This window comes from Lithobates pipiens, unplaced genomic scaffold (genome assembly GCF_037356315.1).
Source record: "Lithobates pipiens isolate NorthernLeopardFrog02 unplaced genomic scaffold, aLitPip1_a1.2 Scaffold_25, whole genome shotgun sequence".
NCBI classification, from domain to species: domain Eukaryota; kingdom Metazoa; phylum Chordata; class Amphibia; order Anura; family Ranidae; genus Lithobates; species Lithobates pipiens.
Window position 1 is genome coordinate 171,302,697 of NW_027507787.1, and position 13,084 is coordinate 171,315,780.

Consider the following 13,084-nt stretch of genomic DNA (forward strand, 5'->3'; position numbering starts at 1 on the left):
TTAAAGGAATATTTCATTTTTATGGTTTCACTTTAAGCATTCTTAAAATCATTGTTCCTGAAAAAATTGCAATTTTTTATGGCAATAACTTGCATATAAGCCTTTAAAATGTTTGATGGTCAGGAGGATCAAAAGGTACTAATGGTCAGAAGAACCAAGAGGTACTAATCTGAGCAATAAAGCTGCCGAGAGAGCCAGGAGGTTGAGTATGATGTTTTTTTCTTATTGATAGTGAGACATACCTGTATGAATTTTACTTATTTTTAAATAAAATATTTGAACATATGATCCATATCCAAGCATGATTCCGAAATGCTGAAGTTTTCTCTGGGCCAAAGCTCATTAAGCCCGGTTTCGCACATGTGCGTTGCGAATTGAAGCTCCAGTTTCACTGCGAAGATAAAAATCAGTTGTTCAGAGGTTCCTCTGCATTTTAGCTGCGGATCAGTGAGCAGGGAGGGGGGGGGGGGTGTAGTGAGGAGAAGGAGAGAATTTGTGTTCAGAACGGAATGCATCTGCGAATCAGATGCGTTCCCATAGAGGATAATGGGCTTGTAATTTCGCAACGCAATGCCCAGAAACCGCACGCGTTTTTTGTGCAATGCGCAGTGCGAATGCAATGCACATATGTGAACCAGATGCATTAAAATGAATGTATTTTAAAATGTCCTGCGAATTGGATGCGGTGTAAGCCGCATCTAATTGGCATAGGTGTGAACAGGGGGCTTAAAATGGTCTGTTGCAAAGCGGAAAACTGTTCTGTGGTCAGACTAACCAAAATTTTAAATTTTTGGCAAGCATAAACACCGTATCCTCTGGACTAAAAAGGAGAAGGACCTTGGGTTTCTTCCAATAAAGTGTGTTTCTTTAAGTGGGCACTTATACTCTTTCTGATGAACATCTCTGTCCCTTTACAGGTATGCTGCTGCTTTTCACATCCGCCTAAAACTGAAACCTAACTGATTGGTTATGTGTCTATGGTATGCTGCTGCTTTTAACCATATGTAGCCCTGACAACATTATTGTGATGTTTATGTTGTTCTTTAGTGTTTTACCTAAATTATGGGATGATCGTAATCTTTACAACTCTGCCTTATTACTCCTCTTGTAAGTCTGATTCTGGTGTGAAAAGTTTGCTATGCTAGTCATGTGCATTTTATTAACTCCTTATTGACTAATTGACAAATACCACCCCTATCCGTAACAGTATAAAGCTAGACCACATTTATGGGGGAAGCACATGGCTTGGGTGGCATAGGCCGAGTTTCTTTCAATAAAGTGTGTTTCTTTGATTATGTGGGAACTTCTGCTCTGCACTTCAGTGACTGCACAAAGTAAAAATCCACAGCAAGATACCAAACTGCAGGTGACCTTGTTTTCCTATACAGAGAGGCACGGAGCAATGCCAAAGGTATTCGGCAGAGGGCCGGCATGACAGGGGTTAACGGGGCGGAGCCAGGCAAGGGGTGAATGCCGGGGGCTGGACAGATCAGAGTATGGGCGGGCTCCATACTCTGTGAGGCAGGAAGGGGAGGGGCCAGTCTGCACGAGGAGCCGTGAGGGTAAGGAGCTTCTTCCTTCCCTGCGGCCGTTGTTAGTTGCAGTCGCGCACCCCGCGAAACCCCCCACCCCCCCGTTCCGGATCGCCGCCGGGGCACTCGAGCGGCTGCGTTAGTATCCGAACAAAAAAAAAAATTGTTGCTGCTCGTACGGCCGGCCATGGCGGACGTTGAGCGGCTGTTACAACAGCTGCGGGATGCGGCGGCGGTGCACGGCACCGATTGGCTGCATGCCCAGGTGGGGGGGTTATTGACAGGAGACGGGGGGGCTGTCCCTGCAAACCCTGCTGCATCATGGCCTAGGAGGTCTAGGCCTCTGGAGCGCCTCAGCCCGGAACTCTCCTCCAGAGTCCAGCACAGTGCTAGGAGCCCCTCTGAGCGAGCCTCTAGGGACCCTCCGGCGCCTGCACGCAAACGCTGTACTCAAGCGGGGGCGGGTAGGCCCGGGAGGAATCCGCTGCCACAGCAGGACTCGCGGGATGGGGTGGGGGGTTCGCCCGCAGCCCATTTCTCCGCGGGGGATCAGAGCCGCAGTGCGGTGCCCGGGTCGGCCTCTGAGGACGCCCGGGTGGCTCGGCGGGGGGAGCTATGGATTCGAGGACCAGCCTGATGCCTGGAATGGCTGGTGCCCCCCCCTTTCAGGAAGGGGCGAGGGATCGGATGGTGATCGGCAGCGGTTCAGCTAGGGACGGCCGGAGTGGAACTGCGAGAGGCGGGGCGAGAGCGGCACCAGCCCTGCTAAGTGCCGTCGGGTCAGTGATGAGGAACAACCTGGGCCCTCCTGGACTATGTCGAGGAGTGACAGCACAGACGGCCGTGGCGGCGTCCAGCAGCCGGTAGTTTCGGGGCAGTGTTGGAGATCGGGAGGACGCCCCCTTGTTGGAGGGAGAGCTGGAAGATGGGAGCACAGACGAGTCCGTTCCGGTGCCGGCAGCGATGGAGAGCGTGATGACGGCTCGTGGAGGTCCAATTCCGCGGCAGCCTGGTAAGCGGCCGTATGGCCACCCTTTGTTGTCTTCTATGTGTGCGCCTGGGGCTGGGGGTGTGAGTGCTGGGGGTGGGGAGCATGGTGTGTCTGTCTCAGGGACGGGGGGGGGGGGTTGGATTCTGGAGGGCCAGGGTCCGGTTCACAGGATCTGGCGCTGTTACTGGCGGGTTTGAGAGACATCTTGGGGCGGCTGGTTCCGGCGCAGGGTGCTGCGTTGCCCACGGCGGCTTGGGTACCTTCCTCGGCTGCGATCGGGAGTGGAACAGGGCCCGGGGGATCCGGGGCGGTAGGTGTGGTGCTGGCCGCGCCATTGGCAGCTGTGGGGGCGCCTCCTGGCCCGGGGTCGGGGGCACAGGGGACTGGAGCTGGAGTCGCAAGTGCGGCGGATGGTGACCAAGGTAAGTCGAAGGAGAAGGAAGTGGACAGGGTACGTTTGGCAGATTCTGCCAAATGTGAGGTGTACGTTTGTTTTGAAGGGCCGCTGGGAGCACACCTGAAGCAGGAGGTTCGCGAAAAGATATGGCGAGGGGAGTATGTTGAGATCTTTTCGCTTCTTTTGCTGGAGAAATTTAATCTGGACAGAGGTAAGTTGGATGACAGCAAGAAGGAGGAGGAGGAGAAGAGGAGATACAGGCTCATCCCCAGATCATTTGCTAATTGGCTTCAAGCGTTTGCCATTCTAGCTAGTGTGGTGGGCGAAAGGGTGCCAGAAAACTGCTCCGCGCTTTTTTGTTACCTCGATGCGATAGGGGAAGCTCACCGGGTTTACGGGGGTTTTGCTTGGCTCAGGTACGATGAGCAGTTCCGTCAGAGAAAGGCGGTCCGTCCGTCATTGCGTTGGGATCACAAGGACATTAGTCTTTGGATGCGTCTCATGACTTTGGTGCGGCCTGGAAATTTGTTTTTTCAGGCGGGGGCCGGCGGATCTTCTGCCTCGGGACAGTCGGCCAACAAACGTAAGGGGTGTTGTTGGGCTTTCAACGAAGGGACTTGCAAGTTCGGCACCACATGCAAATTTAAACATGAGTGCTCCGGCTGCGGTGGCTCCCATCCCTTTACTAGATGTGCACAACGCGGCAAGGGTGGAAAGGGGGAGCTTGCAGGAAAAAGGGAAGACGCCAGTGAGCATAACAAGGATGGGCCCATTTCTAGGTAGGTATCCACGGAGGGAGGCGGCGGAGCTGCTTGGTTTCGGGATTCGTCGAGGGATTTCGGATTCCATGTAGACTGGCACAACCACCACCTCCTGCAGATAATTTGAAGTCAGCGTTGGCCCATCCAGAGGTGGTGTCTGCGAAGTTAGCGAAGGAGGTGGAGTTGGGACGCATGGCTGGTCCTTTTTCCTCCCCGCCGCTGGATAGGTTGGTAGTTTCCCCTTTGGGGGTGGTTCCCAAGAAGGAACCCAACAAGTTTAGGTTAATTCATCATCTGTCCTATCCCAAAGGGGGTTCGGTGAATGAGTTCATAGATGCGGATCTATGTTCAGTTTCTTACACTTCCTTCGACGGGGCGGTGCGTTGGGTTTGAGCATATGGGAGCTTTATTGGCGAAAACGGATATCGAATCCGCGTTTAGATTGTTGCCGGTGCATCCGAACAGTTTTCGTTTGTTGGGTTGCAAGTGGCTGGGGTCATACTTTGTTGATCAGTGTTTGCCCATGGGGTGCTCCATTTCTTGTTCTTTGTTTGAAACTTTTAGTTCTTTCTTCAAGTGGGTGGTCCGGGAAGTGGCTGGGCTTCAGTCGGTCATCCACTACTTAGATGATTTCTTGTGTATTGGGCCGGCCGAATCTAAGCAGTGTAGGATTTTGTTAGCGACTGTGCAGCACATGGTGGAACGCTTTAGCATTCCGCTGGCAGCGGAGAAAACGGAAGGCCCAGTGACGGCCTTGTGTTTCCTCAGGATTTTGATTGATACCGTGGCCATGGAATGCCGCCTCCCTGAGGACAAGTTGACCAACTTGCGGGCGGCGGTGGTTGCGGCGCGAGGTGCTGGTAAGTTGACGCTGCGACGGCTTCAGTCGCTTCTGGGGAAGTTCAACTTTGCTTGTCGAATCATGCCGATGGGCAGGGTTTTTAACCGCCGGCTAGCGGCAGCTACAGCGGGGGTTTCAGCGCCAGGGCATTACATTCGCTTGACGCGGGAGCATAAGGCTGATCTGGGGGTTTGGGAATCCTTTTTGGATTTTTATAACGGCAGGTCTATGTGGATGTCGGAAGCATTGTCCAGTTTTGACTTGGAGCTGTTCACGGATACAGCGGGATCTGCTGGTTATGGGGCGTATTTTGGGGGCCAGTGGAGTGCGGGCCTGTGGCCGTTGGAATGGCGTGAGGCGGCATGTACTCGGAATTTGGCCCTTCTGGAACTATTTCCGATTGTGCTAGCGGTGGAGCTTTGGGGGTCACAGTTTTGTAACAAAAAGATCAGTTTTAATTGTGATAACATGGCGGTGGTGCAGGCGATTAATAGTGTGTCAGCGTCCTCGCCACCGGTGGTACGTTTGTTGAGGCATCTGGTGTTGGCATGCTTGCGATACAATGCGTTTGTTTATGCTGTTCATGTCCCGGGGTGCACTAATTCATTGGCAGATGCTCTTTCTTGGTTTCAGTGGGACAAGTTTCGTTTGTTGGTGCCGGGAGCGGCGCAATCGGGAGTTCCTTGTCTGGCGTGGCTGTGGCGGATTGCCTTGGAGTGACCGTGGCGCTGATTCGACGGTCGGTGAGTGAGGAGACCTGGTCCACATATTCAAGAGCCTGGGAAGAGTGGTTTGGTATGGTTCGGACTTTGGGTGAGGTGGTTGAAGTCGAGGATGAGGTATTCTTGGTGTTGTATTTTATCGGACGGAATGTAGAAATGGGAGCTTCGATGTCGACATTGAACAGTAAGTTAGCGGGGTTGGCGTTCTTGTTTAATTTGATGGGTTGCAAGGATTGCACTAAGGATTTTTTGGTGCGGCAAGCGGTTAAGGGATACCGCCGGGGCCGTCGATCAGCGGATTGTCGCCGCCCGGTGTCTTTTGAGTTGTTGGGAGCATTGTTTCGGGCGCTGCCCGGAGTGTGTTCGTCGGAATATGAGGTCCTGCTGTTTAAGACGGCTTTTTCCTTGGCATTTTTTGGGGAGCTGCGTATCGGGGAATTGGTTGCTTCATCGAAAAGGGGGTTTGATGGATTGCAGTATGCCGATGTGCATTGCAGTGGGGTTTTTTTGGATCCGGAGGTCCAAGACTGACCAGGTCGGGCGGGGGGCGAGGGTGGAGTTATTTGGTGTGGACGGGTCTCCGGTTTGCCCGGTACAGGTGGTGGCTCGTTTCCTGGAGTCTCGCCCAGCTGGGTCAGGACCCCTTCTGTTGCATGCGGATGGTTTGGCATTGTCTAGGTATCAGTTTACGGCAGTGTTCAGAAAATGTCTGGGGGTATTGGGGTTTTGCCCTTCAGACTTTGCGTCCCACTCCTTTCGGATTGGGGCAGCTACTGAGGCAGCCCGCTGGGGGTTAAGCGAGGGGGTATTACGGCGCATCGACAGGTGGGAATCAAGGCGTTTCCGCCTGTATGTTTGTCCGCAGTTGCTTTGAGTGAATATTTGTGTGGTTAGTCCTGTTTGTCCCCTCGGTTATGGTAAAGGGGAGGATGGTTTGGGCACCTTTAATACTGGGGATGTGCTGTGTTGTTTTTTCTTTTCAGACAGGGCTCCTGCCTTATTTGGATAATGGGACACTCGTATGTCCACTGGGGAGCGAGAAGAGCGGACGTACGGCCTGACGGACGTCAACTGGGCATTCCCCGGGAAGAGGCTGTGGTTCGGTGGATCGGTAGGCCCGGCCTGCTGTGGAGCCGAATTGTTCCGGATTTTGAACATTATGCTAGGCTGGACAGGCCCCCCGATGTTTTGGTGCTTCATGCTGGGGGGAATGATTTGGGGCTGAGGCCCATGCGGGAGCTCATCCGGGACATTCAATTTGATTTTTTGCGGCTGCGCATGGATTACCCAGACTTGCTCATAGTCTGGTCTGACATGGTAGCACGCATGCAATGGAGGTGGGCCAGGTCTGTGGTGGGCATCAATAGGTCCAGGGTAAAAATTAATCGGGAGGTGGCCAGATTCTTGAGGAGGAATGGGGGTTTAGCGGTGAGACACCATGAGCTTGAGGAGGAGCCCTGGAGATATTTGCGAGGGGATGGTGTGCATTTGACCGATGTGGGAATCAACATGTGGTCTCTGGGTTTGGAGGAGGGTGTGCAGAGGGCCCTGAGGGTGTGGAGGGCCTCTCAAACCTAAGGTGTCAGGTTTGAGTGGCGGTAGCGGGGTGCAAGGTACTTGTGAAGGTCATATGGGCACCTAAAGGGCATGGTTTAGGGACCCGTCTGAGGGCGGCTCCCAGTTGGTATATGGGTACCTGCTAGTTGTCTCTGAGTCTGAGGCTTTAGCGACTTGAGGCCTGAGAAGTGGCTAGCAGGTACAGTCATGTGTTATGCCTATTGAACCTTGTGCCCCATGGTGGTGATAAAACGGAAAAGAGATATATAGATATATAGGTAAAAAGGTTATTACGTTATTTATGTTAATTATAAAAGTTATATTTTGGTTAATAAAAATAAGAATGGCTGTTGTGGCCAATTCGCTCCACCCCGTGTTGTGTGATCATTGGGGGGTGGGATGGGCTATTGGTAACGGGTGCAGCCATAGTTAATACCATAGTCCAGATAGGCACGGAGCAATGGCGAAGGTATTCGGCGGAGGGCCAGCATGACAGGGGTTAACGGGGCGGAGCCAGGCAAGGGGTGAATGCCGGGGGCTGGACAGATCAAAGTATGGGCGGGCTCCATACTCTGTGAGGCAGGAAGCAGAAGGGGAGGGGCCAGTCTGCACGAGGAGCCGCGAGGGTAAGGAGCTTCCCACCCACCCACCCTAAGATTTGAAGAGATGGTGGTGATGGTAGGGAGAGGGGGTCGGAATACTGGTTGGTGGTTGTTTGGCGGGGTGCAAGGTACTTGTGAAGGTCATATGGGCACCTAAAGGGCATGGTTTAGGGACCCGTCTGAGGGCAGCTCCCAGTTGGTATATGGGTACCTGCTAGTTGTCTCTGAGTCTGAGGCTTTAGCGACTTGAGGCCTGAGAAGTGGCTAGCAGGTACAGTCATGTGTTATGCCTATTGAACCTTGTGCCCCATGGTGGTGATAAAACGGAAAAGAGATATATAGATATATAGGTAAAAAGGTTATTACGTTATTTATGTTAATTATAAAAGTTATATTTTGGTTAATAAAAATAAGAATGGCTGTTGTGGCCAATTCACTCCACCCCGTGTTGTGTGATCATTGGGGGGTGGGATGGGCTATTGGTAACGGGTGCAGCCATAGTTAATACCATAGTCAAGCTCCTTCATCTCTTACCCAGTCTTCTTAATCCTTCCACTCTGTAACATGCACTCTCTATCTCTCCTTCTTATGCCATGTACACACAGTCGGACTTTCCGGCAGAAAAAGTCAGACGGAATGATTCCATCGGATCAATTTCTATCGGGAAAACCGTTTGTCTATATGCTGTTCTGACGGACCAAAAACTACGCAAGGGCAGCTATTGGCTACTGGCTATTTCCTTTTTCTAACTTCCTTTTTCTAGTCCCGTCGTATGTGTTGTACGTCAACGTGTTCTAAACGATCGGACTTTGGTGTGATCATGTGCAGGCAAGTCCGTTTCAGCGGAACTCAAAAAACTTAAAAAAAAGTGAGTTTATTCTGACGGAAAAACCGGTCGTGTGTACGTGGCATTACAGTTGTGCCCTCATTCCTTACACTCTATTTTCTTAACCCCTCGTCTCCACCCCACAGCTTATATACATCGCCCTCACTTCTGTCCTCTCCTTATTACTGCACTCACCAATGCCTGCTAATTCTGAATCCACATGCTAATAAAACCTCTAGGATGCTAAAATATGTTATTTCATATAAATCACACTCCCATATTACCTCCCCCTTCTGCTTCTCCTAACTTCTGGAGATATATCCAGAGCCGGTGCAAGCATTTTTATCTATGTAGGCAAAGTGGCATTTTGAGCCCCAGCCACTGCTGCAAACTGTTCCGACTTCTAAAGAAAATCTGTGGTTGGGGTGACATGTCACTGTTGCAGCAGCCCTGCATCCCCTTGATCCTCCGTTGTAACAGCAGGCCAGGGATCCTCTCCACACACCCGCTGTCATGATTTAAGAAAAAAAAAGTTCTATGAATGGGAGAACTACAAGTACCAACAGCCTTTGCAGATGTCAGCTTGTAGTTCTTAATGGCTTACCATGGCACTGCTGAGTGCTGCTAGTTAATTGATTCTTCCTGTCATACAGATAAACGAATAGTCTGCAGGAGCATGAGATCGCATCCGCGATCTGTTGATCACGGGTGCAATGCTCTACAGGCTCCTAATAAAAAAATAATCAATGCACATTTTTTTACCTGCAGCAAAAATTGCATTTACAAAGGTGAACTTACCGTATATACTCGAGTATAGGCCGACCCGAATATAAGCCGAGGCCCCCAATTTACCCCCAAAAAAACTGGCAAACTTATTGACTCGTGTATAAGCCGAGGGTGAGACATGCCTGTCCATCCCTGTGTGTGTGTCCGTCCATCCCTGTGTGTCCGTCCATCCCTGTGTGTCCGTCCATCCCTGTGTGTCCGTCCATCCATCCCTGTGTGTGTGTGTGTCCATCCATCCATCCATCCATCCCTGTGTGTGTGTGTCTCCATCCATCCATCCATCCATCCCTGTGTGTGTCTCCATCCATCCATCCATCCATCCATCCCTGTGTGTGTGTGTCTCCATCCATCCATCCCTGTGTGTGTGTGTATCCATCCATCCCTGTGTGTGTGTGTCTCCATCCATCCATCCATCCGTGTGTGTGTGTCTCCGTGTGTGTGTGTGTGTGTGTGTGTGTGTGTGTGTGTGTGTGTGTGTGTGTGTGTGTGTGTGTGTGTATTGTCAGGGCTGGGCTCAGTATATATAATTTCACCCTCAGAGTATTATTTATTTTTATTTCCTAGAAGGTTTCATCATTCAGTTGTTGCCTGTGGCATTCTTATTCAAGTCTTCTGTAAATTAAAGACAATAAAATGTGTTTTCTGACATAGTTATGATGTTTCATATAAAGATATGAGGCTCAGACCTTCCCACTAAATCTTCGCAAATAAAAGTACAAGGGTGTATTTTCTACAGTGAGATGACCTGTGACTGCACAATGTTCCAGTGATTAAAAGCAACTTCTGCAGAGGACTCAGAGAACCTTTGATGAGAACAAATAGCAATCAGAAAAGCAGCTGGAAGAAAATCTTGAGGTTACTCTAAGTGAAGACATAAGAGTTTTAACAAAAGGTGTGTACAAGCACAAATAAAGCACTTACAAAGCATCAACACTTGGCTGGAAAAAAAAAACTTTTAAATGAGCAACTAGCTATGGGAATGGAGTGTGTCCAGCCTACCTGTGTCCCGAGCCTTTGTCCCGAGCCTCCGTCCCGTGTCGTGCCTTCGTCCCGTCCCGTCCCGTCCCGTGCCGTGCCTTGCCTTGCCTCCGTCCCGTGCCCTCTTCGTCGGCGGCCATTGTAAAATTCAAAAGCCGCGCCTCCTCCTTCGCCTGTGATAGGCGGAACACTGAATTTCCCAGCAGCCTGTGTTCCGCCTATCACGGACGTCGTATCATCCTCGTCCGTAGTACGAGGATGAGACGATGCCCGTGATAGGCGGAACACAGGCTGCTGGGAAATTCAGTGTTCCGCCTATCACAGGCGAAGGCGGAGCCGGAGGCGCGGCTTTTGAATCATAGAATGGCCGCTGTCTGTCTGCTCGACACGCTGATCGAGCGGGCAGACAGCGATGACTCGAGTATAAGCCGAGGGGGGCACTTTCAGCCTCAAAAAAGAGGCTGAAAATCTCGGCTTATACTCGAGTATATACGGTATCCTTTTAAGTATTAAACACACAAAACATATTATTTAGACCTCAGTATACCCCAATTCCTGCTCCATCACACCTCAGATCACCCCAATTCCTGCATCACTGTAGTCCCCTGCACACCTACTCTGCTGCTGTAGCACCTTGCACACCTGTTCATCACTGTATTCCCCTATAAACCAGTTGCCCACTGTACTTCCTGCATACCTGTTCCCCACAGCTCACCGACCAACCAGTGGCGGCCCGCCCATAGGGGGCGCCCGGGCGCCGCCCCCCCCCCCCCTCTCCCTAGGTGTAAAAAAAAAAAAAAAAAGTTTAAAAAAAAAAAAAAAAAGGAAAAACAAAAAAAAAAAAAAAAAATAACGGGCCCTTTAAGACATTTAAAAAAAAAAAAAAAAAAATGTCATTTAACAATTTAACATAGTGTACTGTGGCGCCGGTCACAGTGCACTATGAGAAGCGCCACGTCCATGCAATCACAAGATTGCATCCATGGCGCTTCATTTGCGGGTTAAAAACCCGCCTTGCGGCGCACTGCAGAACGCCGACTAGCTTCCGCCCGTAAAATCACTGTGATTCTACGGGCGGGAGCATTGTCATTCTTAGACAGGCAGTCACTTCCGGCTTTCGGCTGCTTCACGAAACCCGGAAGTGACGTAGGCAGCTCCGTTCCTTAGCCCGAGCGGAGCTGCCAGACAGTGAGAGGTGAGTCACCGCATAAAGGCTTTCTAGCCTCTACTTTGTGGAGAATGTTCGTGCATTTAGCTGAATGAATGCAAAAAGCTTTCACAGCCAGAAAGGTTTCCCCAGGCCAGGCGACTTTTGCCGGGGCCAATCAGAGAATGAGCTCTGAAGGGGGAACTCCACGGCAAATTTCTGCAAAAAAATTTGACGTGGGTTCCCCCTCCGAGAGCATACCAGGCCCTTAGGTCTGGTATGGATTCCAAGGGGAACCCCCTACGCCGAAAAAAACGGCGTGGGGGTCCCCCCCAGATCCACACCAGACCCTCATCCGAGCACACTACCCGGCCGGCCAGGAAAGGGGGTGGGGACGAGCGGGCGGCCCCCCCCTGAGCCGTGCCAGGCCGCGTGCCCTCAACATGGGGGGGTGCCTTGGGGGAGGGGGGGCGTGCGGCCCCCCCACCCCAAAGCACCTTGTCCCCATGTTGATGAGGACAAGGGCCTCTTCCCGACAACCCTGGCCGTTGGTTGTCGGGGTCTGCGGGCGGGGGGCTTATCGGAATCCGGGAGCCCCCTTTAATAAGGGGGCCCCGGATACCGGCCCCCCACCCTATGTGAATGAGTATGGGGTACAATGTACCCCTACCCATTCACCTGTGAAAAAAAGTAAAAAAAAAAAAAAACACAACACAGGGTTAAAATATTTTATTGCACAGCTCCGGGGGTCTTCCGTCTTCGGGGGTCTTCTCGCCGGACTCCTCCGCTATCTTCTTGTAGCTCTTTTGCTAGCGGAGGAGTCCGGCTTTCTTCCTCGCCGCCGGCCTCTTCTCCCGACTTCGGGGGTCTTGTCCCCCTCTTCGGTTCTTCTGCCGGGCCACCGCGCCTTCTTATAGCTCTTTTAGAGGCGGTGGCCCGGTCTTCTGCTGCTGCCGCCGCCGCCCGTTCTTCTTCTTCTTCTTCTCCTTCTTCTCCAGGAGATGTTGCCTCGACGATCTCCCTGGCCGGAATGCCAGGGACGCGCTGCGCTGCCACTTTTATAGAAGAACAATGGGGCGGTGTCACATGGGTTGATGTCACATGGGTTGGTCACATGGGTTGATGTCACATGGCGACTGTGACATCAACCCATGTGACCAACCCATGTGACATCAACCCATGTGACACCGCCCCATTGTCCCTATATAAGTAGCAGCGCAGCGCGTCCCTGGCATTCCGGCCAGGGAGATCATCGAGGCAACATCTCCTGGAGAAGAAGGAGAAGAAGAAGAAGAAGAACGGGCGGCGGCGGCGGCAGCAGCAGAAGACCGGGCCACCGCCTCTAAAAGAGCTATAAGAAGGTGCGGTGGCCGGCAGAAGAACCGAAGAGGGGGACAAGACACCCTATACTCATTCACATAGGGTGGGGGGCCGGTATCCGGGGCCCCCTTATTAAAGGGGGCTCCCGGATTCCGATAAGCCCCCCGCCCGCAGACCCCGACAACCAACGGCCAGGGTTGTCGGGAAGAGGCCCTTGTCCTCATCAACATGGGGACAAGGTGCTTTGGGGTGGGGGGGCCGCACGCCCCCCCTCCCCCAAGGCACCCCCCCATGTTGAGGGCACGCGGCCTGGTACGGCTCAGGAGGGGGGGCCGCCCGCTCGTCCCCACCCCCTTTCCTGGCCGGCCGGGTAGCGTGCTTGGATAAGGGTCTGGTGTGGATCTGGGGGGGACCCCTAAGGGCCTGGTATGCTCTCCAATTACATAAGGGGTGTGTTTTATGAGAAGTGGGAGGGGCCAAAATGGTGGGCGGGGTCATGATGGGCGGGGTCTGGCGCCCCCCCATCCAAAAACTTCACCAGCCACCACTGCGACCAACACAACTGTTCCCCACTCTATACCCTCCCTGCATATCTGCTCCCTACTGTACACCCCCTGCATATCT